General features: G+C 42.2%; 1 protein-coding gene across 11 annotated transcripts in view; it reads left to right on the top strand.

Moving 5' to 3' along the window:
- SGMS1 (sphingomyelin synthase 1) overlaps window positions 1-12,623 on the top strand; it is a 96,264-nt gene that overhangs the window by 55,383 nt on the left and 28,258 nt on the right. For 7 of the 11 annotated variants that reach the window (XM_062001007.1, XM_062001004.1, XM_062001002.1 and 4 more), the window contains one exon: window positions 3,825-4,107. The exons of 3 other annotated variants lie outside the window; for them this stretch is intronic. The gene's annotated coding sequence lies outside the window, so the exon portion shown is untranslated. Of the gene's footprint in view, window positions 1-3,824; window positions 4,108-7,833; window positions 7,897-12,623 lie in introns of those variants that run through there. One more of the 11 variants, XM_062001013.1, reaches the window with a different exon arrangement.

Raw genomic sequence — 12,623 nt, 5'->3', positions numbered from 1 at the left:
AAAACATTTTGTCATGATTCTACCCCAGCAAGCAACTAAGCACCATGCAGAACCAAACCCAAGTCATGGGCTGAGATAAGAACAGTTCACTAATCAAATACAAAAATTAAAATAGTGTAAAGATAACAAGAGAGGGAAATGAACCCCAAAACAGCCAAGTGATGCACAGTGCAATTGGTCAGCACCTGCTAACTGATGCTTAGCCAGGTCCCAAGCAGCAATCCGCCCTCCCGGTCAACTCCCCCAGTTTCTATACTGGGCACAGCATCCTATGGTGTGGAATAGTCCTGTGGCCAGCTCAGGTCAGCTGTCCTGGCTATGTACATCCCAGCTGCTTGTGCACCCCCAGCAGTCTTGCGGGCAGGGTACAAGAAGCTAAAAAATGTGTGCCTTAGCATAAACATTGCTCAGCAACAACGGAAACCATCTGTATGTTATCAACATTCTTCTCATCCTAAACACAAAACACAACTCTGTACTAGCTACTAGGAAGTTCTGCCTCAGCTAAAACCAGAACAGCATTTTTATGCTTTTTGTTTCTCTGCCATGCCCATGGCTCAGTTGGAGGCAGCATCATAGCTGTGTTCTATCTTCTGTGTCGCAGTGCTTGGGACTTGAGGTTGAATTTGCTTGGTGGTATGAACGAGTAGTGTTTTTAACTTGGGCCTTCCCACCTTCAGTATCAGATCTCGTCTGCTGATATGTACTTTCTTTACTGATGGGTAAGGGAAGAAGTGACTCAATGTAATCTACTTCCTCTGAGTATTTTGATGTCTAGGCAGATTTAAACTGTCAAGGCAAGGGAGACCTTTCCCCAGCAAAGATTTTGGGAAGATGCTGTCTTGCCACTGCATGTAGAATTTGAATTGCCATGAAACATTAGTGCTCGATATTACCTATTTTTCTTATATGTGAGCACTCAATCTCAAATTCGGTGTTGTGTTGCATAGCTCACATCCTGGTCAGGAAAAAAGGCAAACAGGGGCTGTCTCCCTTCATCAGGCATTTTTATGGTAATTCTCATCCTTGAACTGAAACATGGTGTGGGAAGGTAGGGATAAAGTAGAGCAACAGCCACTTACTTGAGAGCAGCACTCCCCGATGTTAGTCGTATAGAAAGAAAATGATGTAATCAGTGCAGGCTGTCCTCTGGTTTAGCCCTTAGGCTCAACATGTCCTGACTGAAGTGTGTAGGAGAAGAAGAAATAAATAAAAAAAAGGCTTTTGCAAGTACTTTGGAATAGTTCATCAAGTGTGTTTCTTTTTATTTGTTTAGGGTTTTACAAGGTAGTAAGTTGTATCTATCTGCACACATGCAATATTTAAATACATAATGATTAAACATGTTGAAAAGGTGTTCCCAGAGCTCACTTTTAATTACCTGTAATCATCAAACTGCTGTTATCTTCTTTTGTCTGGACCCACCTCACTCTTGGGAAAACAGGACTTCATTAAGTCTCTCGAGGTCACTGAACCCGTACAGTTGTGGATTGTTCGGGGAAAAAAAAGGAAGGTAGGATCTGCTGGAATAATAAAAGAGTATTTTTGTAAAATAAGAACATTTTTATTATCAAAAGTGAGTTACTAAGTTGGCCTCCGCCCTCGCTGGGTGACTTCTGCTGTCCCATGAGGTGTGGAATGACCCGAAGTAGACGTCATCCACATACTAAGGAATCCAGAGCCTATATGGTGTCTTATAATTAATCCTTTGATCCTTCATATATATATATATATATATATATATATATATATATATGCTCAGCAGGAGGAATTTACAGAATTTGTACTGATTGAACTGCATATAAGAAGTCTTTAGGTAATGAGAAATCACCAGTTCTACTCAAGAATCCCTCCTAGAAAAAGGGGACAAGGCAGATGCATCTGTTAATTGCTACAGAGCTCAGTTACTAAAAGACTGCTGGAAAAAAATGGCATAGAGAGCTTGCTAGTAGCTCATCTGCACTTTCTGCCTCTCCTCAGATTTTAAATAAACTGATTGAGTTGGACTCTCTGGCCTGCTGGAGGTACAAATTAACTGGTACAGTCCTTCCTAAAAGAGCTGTGAGAAAAGAGGTCTGATGGTGAGTTCGCTTGTGCTGGGGTCTGCCAGCTCCCATGGCAATAGTGATCTACAGGAAAAGGAGAACAACCTTGCATGGTTTTTGATTCTTGAATTAGGGAAAAAGCTATTTGAGAAAGGGACAAGTTGGACCATTTAAGCAAAGTGCCTTTTTTTGTTGATCTTCAAAACAAAAGACATTTAAAAGTTAATTAAGGGCAGGGGAATTGGGTGGGCTCGCTGACAACAAGATGCTCGCTGTGTTCTCCTTGAATTGGTGCTTGCAGACATACAACTTGATGTTCAGAGTCTTCAATCAAAATCTTCTCCTCTTTCCTCTTCTTGCCTATGTTTGAAGGTTACTGACAAATCCGGGACTTCTTTGGCTTCTGGACTTTGTGGAGGAGCTCATCATGAACGTGTTGCATTTGCTAACTGTCTGTCAGTGTGTGTAGGATAAGGATTGGTGAGCAAGGTGCAGGGGCATGGATCTTTTCTTAAAAAAAAACAACAAACCAACTACTCCTTAAAAATACTTGTTTTCTGTATGACAGGATTAGTATGGAAGGATTTCTGTGTGTGGCTTCTGAAAATACTTTTTCCACCCTATATTTCTTGAATCTGTCTTTGCAGATTCTTCATTGTTACTGGCAACAGGCTCCATCTCAGGATGGAGCTCAGAAAACCTGTTGCTGCTATTTGTTAGTGCTGGTGTCTTTTTTTTTTTTTTTTTTTGCCCCCCACGTTATTTCATCTGTGGAGTGGAAGCAGTCCACTTCATACACCTCTGACTTCATTTCTGGACAGTATCTCATTTATGTACCGTGGCCAGTGGACTGCCTAGAGTCCTTGTTCTCGTGTGCTGGAAAACACTCTGACAGCACCAGTCATCCCGTCAGTCTCTTCAACCCATGACTTCAGTCTGCTTTGTACTGTGGTTTTGTACTGAATTACATGGACCTCCCTGCTGTCCCGAGGTGAGTGGCCAGTAGATGTCCTCCACTCCCTTTTGTGCTCACCAGGGATGCTGCACACATTCCTTTCCTGCTTATCTTTCCCACACCTCATATTTGTGAGCAGGAGGTGCTAGCTTACTGGATCCTATGTGTTGCAGTCTCTGGTATGTCCTGGGCTAAAGGCTGGATATAGGCCCTTGGGGACAGTTGATACTGCCGGCCCAGGGGCTCTGTGATAGCGGCACCAGTAGGATGTAGACAAAAACTTCATTTTTTATTGGGAAGTTTGCTTTGTTTTAGTGTGGTGAAGTACGTGTTTGGCTTTGTTTTTTTTGTTTGTTTGTTTTTGTTTTTGTTTTTTTTTCTTGTGGTGGTGTTTGTTTTTTTTAGAGTAGGACTTAACATCAGGTATTTTTATATATTGGAAAAATGAATCCTCCCTGCCAGCACTGACCGTTTCAGTTTCATGGTGTCATCTTGAGTCAAAAATAACACTACTGTCAAGGCTTTCCTTTGGGTTACCTGCACACTTTAAGAATCAATAGACCCGCTTTTACATGATAATTTTGTTTCCCCCCGTATGAGCTGCTGTTTTACTGTAAAATGCAGAACTGCGCGAGGTGTTAGACCGGCTGCTGTAGGAAATTCCGGCCGGGCTGGCACTCACGTCCCTCCTCCTCCTCCTCCCCTCGCCGCCGGCTGACGCACTCGGCAGGGCGAGACAGCATGGCCGGGAAGCGAGCAGTGGCAGCGGGCGTTCGCTTCCTCACTTTCGTGCACCGCTCACCTCTCGTGCTTTGTCTTTCCAGGTGTTTCACACACGGGGCTGGCGAGCAGAGGGGAGAAAAGAGCTGGCAAAGCGCAGCGTGACGCTGCTGGCACGGGGAAGTTGAAAGGCAACTTTTAATCTGAAGGAAGTTTGGCTCGCAAAGATGCCGGCCTGATCCTCGGGTCTGGGAATTTCTCTGGAGAAGGGATCGTAAAACGTTTGAGCTTGCAGAGGCCTTGTTGCTGTCTCTCCTCTCGTCGATCTTGCTGGCAGTCAGGAAGAGGAAAAGTTGTCTGCTGTTTTCTGCTGCCTAATTTCCATGAGTGAGTAGCGCTCCAGCTCTGGATTGATCCTATTTCAGTTAAAATGCATGTTCGACTGCTAGAGAAGGGCCAGGGAAGTGTTTTGGAAGCAAGCAGAAGGACCTGGGTACAATCAGATCTAAAATATGGCTTTTGGCGTTGTGGTTTTTTTCAAAGGTGGCACTCCAGCTTGTGATTAGTCTCTTGTTTGTTAGTGGTTTTTTTTTGGTTTTGCTTTCTTTTTTTTTTTACCTCCAAGTAAAAGACTGTCAGGCTGCCAGCAACTGAGGCAGCAGTTACCCAGCTCGGGAATACCCAAGGCTGCCTTGTCCCTCTGAATTGTGTCGACGGTCCAACATATTTCTGTTAGATGCATCTCACTGCATGTGGACATTGAGACATGGTAGAGTTTCTAGGTTTGATTGCAGAACATTGGTACAAATTAGTCAGTTATGTGATGCAGTGCATGCTTGCACAAGCTGAAAATGAGGTACAAGCTCCTATCCCTGCTATGATCTTGGGGACTTTTCCCCACTCCTAACTTCCACCTTAATTGCTGCCAAATATACTCAGGGCAATTGCAGTGAGTGTTATGTGAAACCGTAGGAGCAGGGGACGTATTTTAGACTTCATGTGAGGTTTTTTAGCCACCGTACATAAGCAGAGGTAGCGTCATGCAACTGTGCAGCTCCACATGTGTCATCGTGTCACCCGCCACCCAAAAATGAGAATGCTTTGGCTGTAGAGGAGGGTGGCCCTGGGTGTGTAGAGGAACACAGTGAGTCATGGGGAAACCACAGAGAATCCTCTCTGTGAGCTAAATGTGCTTCAGAAAGAGGGCTATAAATTTACCCATAAGCTGTGTCTTAGATACATGGCTGATTTTTTTTTCAATGGTGTGTGATCCTATTTATGTGTTTCTGGCATAAGTCACCTTTTCTTCTTGTCATAAACCTCTTCTGAATGGAATCCCTTAGTCTGGAAGCTTTCTAATAGATTTATACTGATAAATTGAACCGGTTTTTTACTCAGCTTTTCGGGAAGAAACTAGAAAACCTTGTGCCTGCAGTAGCTCATCTATGTATGTATTTGTTTATATATACACACTCAGAAGAGCTACTTCAGGCATTGTGTTTTAGTCTCTGCATGTGTATATATAAAGAATGTCTTTTTAAAGCAGAGTTGAGGTAAACAAACTTAGTAGAGCATTATTTTCTTCCTGTCCTGTCAAGTAATACCATACCTACTTCATTTGTGAGTTGATTTGGTCATGCAGATGGAGGCAGGAAAGCAAACAGTAACAAAACACACTCATATTAAATATCTACTTACAGCACTGTCAGGTTAATCATTAACATGTGGTCGAAGGGCTTATAAAAGCTACTAAAGAAGATTCTAACTTCTGAAATTTCCTTTTTTGAGGAGGTAAGAATCAAAGTTACTTACAGACCTTGGTTTTGTGTGTGGGTGTTTGCTTCTGTCATGGCTTCTCTACTGATTTAATAAAGTGATGTAATCCAGTGGATTTAGAATGAGAGAGTACTTCCTCCCCATGCACAAATAAGGGGTTATGGAAGACAGCAGCTCCAACTACAGTGTAGTGAAAAACACAGCATGCTAGGCTACTGGATGGGCTCAGCCTCTGCATTGCCATCATTCTGGAGGAATGATGCTACATTCTGGAGGTGATGATGCTCTTATTTCCTGTGAGCAAGAAACTTGCACTCTGAAGCAGTTTTTTGGGGGAGTAGGGAATCAGTGTTGAAGTCTTTAATGAAGTAACTCGAGGCCAGGAAAAGTTTTGCAGAAGCTGGTAACTAAGATGCATGGTTACCCACAAACTGACAAAGCAGTGTGCTCTTCTGGGCTGTTGTTGGCACATCTAGTGAGTAACAGATTCCTACCTACTACCTGTTCTGCATGTGGATTTGGGCCATTATGTTCATGGTCCCCTGACCACAGCAGCAGTGTGGCAATTGCTGAATCATATTGGTTTCTACCACTTACCTAGCTGTAAATACTGTAATCATTCATGAAATCTAATTCTAAATGCCTTTATGACTGTTGGACCGTTTCACTGGGCAGCTTTGTTTCCTAGGATCCCGTGATTTGAATCTCTTTGAGTTGGGAGGATTTGCTGTGGACCTTGCCATGCTTAAATCCACACCAGACTTTTGCCTCACTTTTCTTTCTTTAGGCATGTAAGAAAGGGATTTCTCCAGGGCATCTAGTACTTAAAATCTGTAGATTTCTGTCTGCATTTGTTTAAGTTTTGATTGATGATGTTTGCAATAAGCTTGTTCTGTGGCAGTATGGAAAATCTGTAGCATATGGAAACATGCTATATGGAGAGCAGCAAAAGTAGCCACATTTGTGATGTTTGCAGCCATAGGTTAACAACAGAAAAGGGCTTAACTCAAGAAAGGCTTAAGTGATTCTAGTTGACAACATCCAAAAGCATGACTCAAAACTTCCAGCTAAAGTCTTAAGCTCCCTGAATTGGTGTCAGAATTGCACTTGCCCTCCTCAAGCTGTGCTGAGCTCTCGCCCTGGCTGTCTTATGCAAGAAGTCACGCCTGGCCCTCCCTACAGGGAGATTTTCAGTTTTCCCCCTGGAAATACCTGGTCCTAATACCTTATTTAAGAGCACAGCTTGGAAACCCAGACCTCACTTCTAAAAAAAAAATAGAACCAAACCCAAAAACCTACTGTGCACTGTTGCACATGGCTCGGTGCTTCACACAACCTGTGCTCTGTGTCTCTGGGCTTCCATCTGCCTGTGGAAGCTCAAAACTGCTCTTGCTGCTCAGGAAGTACCCTTTTTGCTTGGCTAATTTTACAGGGCACATGCACATTATGTTTTTAAAGCTGAGTTTTTTAAAGCTGCTCTTGCTGTGTGAGGAGGGAATTCAAGTTTTGCTATGTGTCTGTCACATCTAATACCAAGTGCCTAAAGGAAGAAACATTGAAACCTGGGGGAGGAGATGAATCCAAACTCTTCTCTGAGAGATGTGAGTTTGTGGAAGGAGATCTCTGTGCTGGGGATATCCCAGCAAGTGCTCTCAAGTGCTGTAATGGTAATGCTGGCCCACGGAAAGCAGGTATGATCTTTCGATGTCTGTCACAGGAGAGCCAGCCTGGGCATCTAAGCACAGAGGAGTTGCATGCTCTGAGTCTTTGTTTAAGCGTCTCTCCTCTTAGGCAGAAGAAGTGCTGACTGGGATCTCAGCTGGTTTATCTGAGGCCGGGAAAATGGGAGTCCTTTGGACAGCCAGGTTACCACACTATGTTCAGTTGGAGCTGTTATTGGTCATGGGGAACAGGGAAGAGGAACATAGCGTCATCCCCTCTTGGTTACTCTAAGACATGGGTTCAGAGTAGCATTTGAGAGTGTCTCTGCCACCTCTTCTGCACATGGTGCTGGCTGTGGATGATTCTTTTGCCAGGAAAACTGGCCTGATGGAGCACTCAGTTGCCTCCAGCTGCTTTTTGCAGCTGTCTACATGGCAAAGAAGGTGGGAGAAATGACTGGTTAAAAATAGAAAGGCAGATTAGGAAACTTGAGGTATGGTTTCAACATCCAGCCAAGCTGCTCTGACAACTCACTGCTGCCACCGAAAGGGGAAGGGTTTGCCTGTGGTTGTGTGACTTTGTAGCCATCTGTTTCGACTGCCCAGCCTAGCAAAAAAACACGGGAAGAGCAGTTTTTCTGCCATGCAGTCAGCCAAGTGCAAGAGAAGAGGGTGAAGATACAAGGCAGGAGGGAGGAGATGCCTCTGAGAAAAGGCTTGTTGAGCTCTACTGGCACAGGTACCCCGAGTTTAGGTGTACAGGGGCTGGAGCTGAATTCAGGCCAGCAACTCAAATGCTTTGTGATGATAACAGCTCTTCCTGCATGCTCCGCTTGGCTTTGAAACTGCAGCTACAGTATGCTTGCTGCCACTCTTAGCTGGGGCTGAGCCCGTTCAGATTACTCTACCCATGTTGAGAGCCAAGGCTTAAGGAGATTTACTTTGCTGTTTGAGTAGTTCATATTCTGATAGTTTATGGGGACAGTTTGAGTAGTTGGGAAAAAGAACATTAAAAAATACCGAGGTCTTAATTTCATTTTCTAAATGTAAATGTCTTGCTTGGTTATAATATGACAGTCTTACGAGACTTTCTGTTGCGTAAGTGTATGAAGTGTCAGGAGAAAGGTAGTTAACAGACAAGCCAAGGGTAAATATACTGTGTGCTTTATAAGCAGCAAGTTTTTTAGGTATTGCTTTTAGGAAGTGGCTGTTACACAGTGTTTTGTCAGCAACTGTTCACTTGGTGTTTATCGCTGTTTCTTATGGTTATTGCTGATCCTTATGACTTTGTCTGGATATATTTACTGTTGCCTTTCCTAAAATAAGGACAAACGACAGTTAAGGAAACCATTATTTTGTTTGCTTAAAAGTTTGTTTCTTGATGCGTTTTCTGTCTTTGGTTTGGGGAATTTGGGTTTATTTCTGTTTACTTTCTTTTTTTTACTCTTTTTCAGTCTTGAGAACAGTGTGATTTCTTAAGCTACCCCTTGGTTTAGATTGACTCTCGGTGTTGTAGCTCTTCCATGTTGATAACCAGTGAACTATTCTGTTCAGTGCCAAAGGAAGAAGGAAATATCCAGGGACATTTCATTTATCCTGAATATCCATCCTAGATGGATCCTAAAAACCAGCAAGTTCACTGAACAAGGTACTCACTGTACAGGACAAGGTGGAGGAAAAACAGCACTTAGGTCAATGTAGAAGAATAATACTTAGCTCTATAATATTTGGTTCAGAAAACCTGGAACATAAGACATTTCCTGTGCAAACAGCATTTATTCTTTTGAGGGGCTCTAGATGTAAGCATATCTAGAGCTTGGTGGAATTTGGTATCAAGTTAAATTCTACCTCTTGATTTGTGAAACTAGAATTCCGTGTTTTAAGGGTGAATTTGAGAATTGAAGTTATTCTGGAGAAGAATCCTGAAGATACGCAGCTAGTTTTACTCAGTTATATTTCAAAATACTTCAGGATGCTTTCTGGCTTGTTACTGGGCTGCTTTTCATACCTAGGACCAGAAATTCTTTGGTCCCAGTGAGACATAGAACACTGTTTTCTTGTAAATTTGAAAGATCACTTTAGTAGTCAAGCAGATTTTTCGCTAGGAAGAGTGTTGACAATGTTATAGTTTGTTTAATTTTTTTTCAACCACAAAGTTGAACCCAGTTAAATTGAATTTATTTTATACTGGAGAAGCTGATGTTGACGATTGTTGAATATTAAGCACTGAGCATAAGGAGGATTTAGCAGGGAAGACAGCAGATAGTTAAATTTGGTGCAGCTTTGATTTCAGTTTCTTAAGTCTTAGCAGCTCTCTGGATTTTTTCCTTATTATTTCTATCTCCTTTCATGTTTTGCAATTTTCTCTTTTAATCTCAATCAGGTGCTTTTCTTTGTCTATTCTAAACAAGTTACACCCTACCTAAATCTGCAGTGAAAGCCTGGCATTATTCAGCCCTCCATGGTTTGTATGTTGTACTGAGGTTAGAACAGTAAAGATCAGAGCTGGGCAGGCCTCAAGAAACTTTATTTTGAGTTGGTACAGTCGCAGAGAGACACTTCAGATGGCAAGGGTTTCTCTGGTCCTGTCAGGTTTGAAACTGTGAAAATAATGTAGCGCAAATGAAAAATGAGAAATGAAGTCAGCTTTCCGCTGTGGTAGAATTTCTTCATCTTCACGGTTTTCCTTGTAGTAAGCAGTGCAACTGTTTGCTAGGAACTGGATTTTAGAGTAGTGAAGAAGCTCTTCTAGGGAGGTTAAGGTAAACCTTCATAACCTAGGAGAAAAATTTGTCCCCGTTTTGATTTCCGAGCTACTAAAGTTACGTAAACAACTTTCTCCCTAACCATATGTGTTCTTAAATGATCTTCCCTGTATAATAAAAATGTAACCCTCTAGCAATGAAGCTATTTGTAAATACTCTCCCTTGTGTGCAGTAGCTTGGCTTTTGCGACTTGTGAGGGCAAGGTGGGAAAAGAATTTTGATCCAATAATTGAAGATTACTTAAGCTGAAAGCACTCAGTTACTGAACTAAGATTTATCTGGGAGAAAAGTAACACTGGCTGAGACTCTCGTTAGTGTTTAATGTTCTTTAATGATCTTCCCAGGCACAATTGAGCCATTGGCACAACAGCGTCCAGTCAGAGGAGTTTATTTTGTGTGATTGCAGAGCCTGCTGTGGCTTTCATTTCAGTGCAGCCTGAGCTAATTGATGAACAGGGCCATAATTTATTTACAGTTCTTGGGATCCTTTCAGATTTATCCATTCTTTTAAAAACACTTGGAAGGTGAGGAGGGGAGGAGGCAGCTGGGGCTCATTGGGCTACCAGTGCTGCTGCCCATCTGTGACAAAGTTATCGAAAATATTGTACCCTCTGTTTCAGGTGATAGTTTTTGCACGATCTTGGTTTTACCAGCCTTTCCATTTTCTCCTGAGCCTGTTGACCTTTAATCTGGAGCATGTGCCATTCATCTGGGAAGGGTTTCACACAGGGCTGAAACAAGCTGCAGGGGATGAGGGAAAGGAGGGAGGAAAGAGCAGATGTCACTGCTGGTGAAAAGGTTAGAAAAAAGGAAGAAAAAAGCTACAGAGGATACAAACACACATACTTTTTTTGTCTAGGTCTCATTTTGGGATGAATACTCTTGATTTTTCTTCCTGATTTTGCTGGATTCCAGCATGATACAGTTTGTCTTCTGCAACTTACTCTACTGATAAATCATGGGACTGCATCAATAAATCCAGCTGTATGCAGAGCTTTGAAATAAGGAGGAACTCCCCTCTCTAAGTACCTTTCGAAATAGGTATGCAGAAGTGATTTTATACTTAAAAATCACTTTGGATGTGAAGTCGGCTTTCAGTTCTGTTGAATTTCTAGATAGTCAGGGGAGGAACAATGTGAGCCACTGCATGTCTTTGGGTTTTCCCCGTTTGGGGGCAGATCTGCAGTTTCTGGAGCTTCAGCAGGAACCTGTTGAGCTTTAGTCCTATATGGTGAGAAAGAGTAGCATGGAGTCCGTTGAAGACCTGAGCCCTGCTGTCTTGGAGCTTTGCGTGTCCTGTCCTGTCCTAGAGAAGTTGCTTGTACAGCTAAGCACAGTCTTTGTCCTGAACTCATTTATCTGTCTGCAAATTAAAGATCACCTCAAGTCCACTTTGCAAATATAGAGTAGTGAAAAAGTAATCTGAACATATTTAGATCACATCTTAGTTTTCAAGATGAAGGATGGTTTTCAATTGGGTACAGTTAGTTTTCATGACTGAACTTTGAGGTGTCAGATGCCAGTTTTTCAAAAGCTGCTGTGCCTTTTGAGTCAAATTTTGCAAATACAAGATAGGAAAGATGTTGTGCATTGTAAGCATGAGCACTGCAACAATATTATTTGTCAGTCAGCTGCCTGAAGTAAAAAAAAATTGTGAGTGTCCTACCATCCCCTTGCAAGTTTTTTATTTGGTGGAAGTCTTCACCAAAATCATTTGATGTTTGTCTTGAGGTTTGTTTCTACCTTTCATCTGTTTGGTGTGACTAAATAATACATGAACCAAAGCAGTTTCTGCTATTTCTAGAGAGTATGGATCATAAAGGAGAACACAAATGCAACACTTGTCAATATAACACTTCCTTGCCTCCTAACTGATCCTGAATCTGTAACTTCCATTAGGGGACATAAGTCCTGTTGTCCTCAATGATTTATACAGTATCTACAATAACAAGGCCTATTGCTTGTGGAAGTGTGTGCGTTTATATTTTATATATCTGCTCGCCCTTCATGTTTTATTTAATGAAGGGTGTAAAGAAATTGATTACTTGGCAAAAGCTGGCTTTTAGTGAATTAAGGAAATGCAAGTTTCTTGATTTCTTTTATTTATTTGTTTGTTTGTTGTTGCTGTTGCTGCTGTTGTTCGTTTTGTTTCTGCGGTCTGTTGTGGGGGTTTTTTTTAGGTGCTGGCGCTGTGTATGTGGTGCTGCCCTTCTCGGTGGCTGTACCACTCTTTCTCAGGATATTTCTGAATATTTGTCCTTCCTTGTTACTCTTCGATAAAATGAAGAGAGCCTTCAGCCCTGCTGTTGACATCCCCTCTCCTACAAATCACGTAATACCCTCTGGAGAGGGCAAGAAATCCTAGTGATGTCCTGTAGCCAGTGGCTTTTCTGTCTGAAGATTGGTGATTTCCCCTTAAATTTTAGTTACACACGGTGCTGCATGCGTGGTATGTCTTACATTTCAACTGGGATAAGGTAAGCTGTGTTACCTGTGTGCGTGAGCTGTGGTTGGATTGTGCTGATTTGCTTGTACTTGATGGGAGATGCTGATTTACTCCTGCGCTTTGTTATGAGGCCAGGCTTTTGACAAAAACCAATCAAGACCAGCACAAGTTTGTCTCAGGATCAAATGAAATCAAGTCCCTACATAATTTCACTAATGACGTGAAGTAAGACCTGTAAGACAACACTTTTTTTCC

The sequence above is a fragment of the Colius striatus genome, chromosome 8 (genome assembly GCF_028858725.1).
Source record: "Colius striatus isolate bColStr4 chromosome 8, bColStr4.1.hap1, whole genome shotgun sequence".
Taxonomy (NCBI): Eukaryota; Metazoa; Chordata; class Aves; order Coliiformes; family Coliidae; genus Colius; species Colius striatus.
Note: the sequence above shows the minus strand (reverse complement) of the source record. Positions and strands in the feature narration are given on the sequence as shown.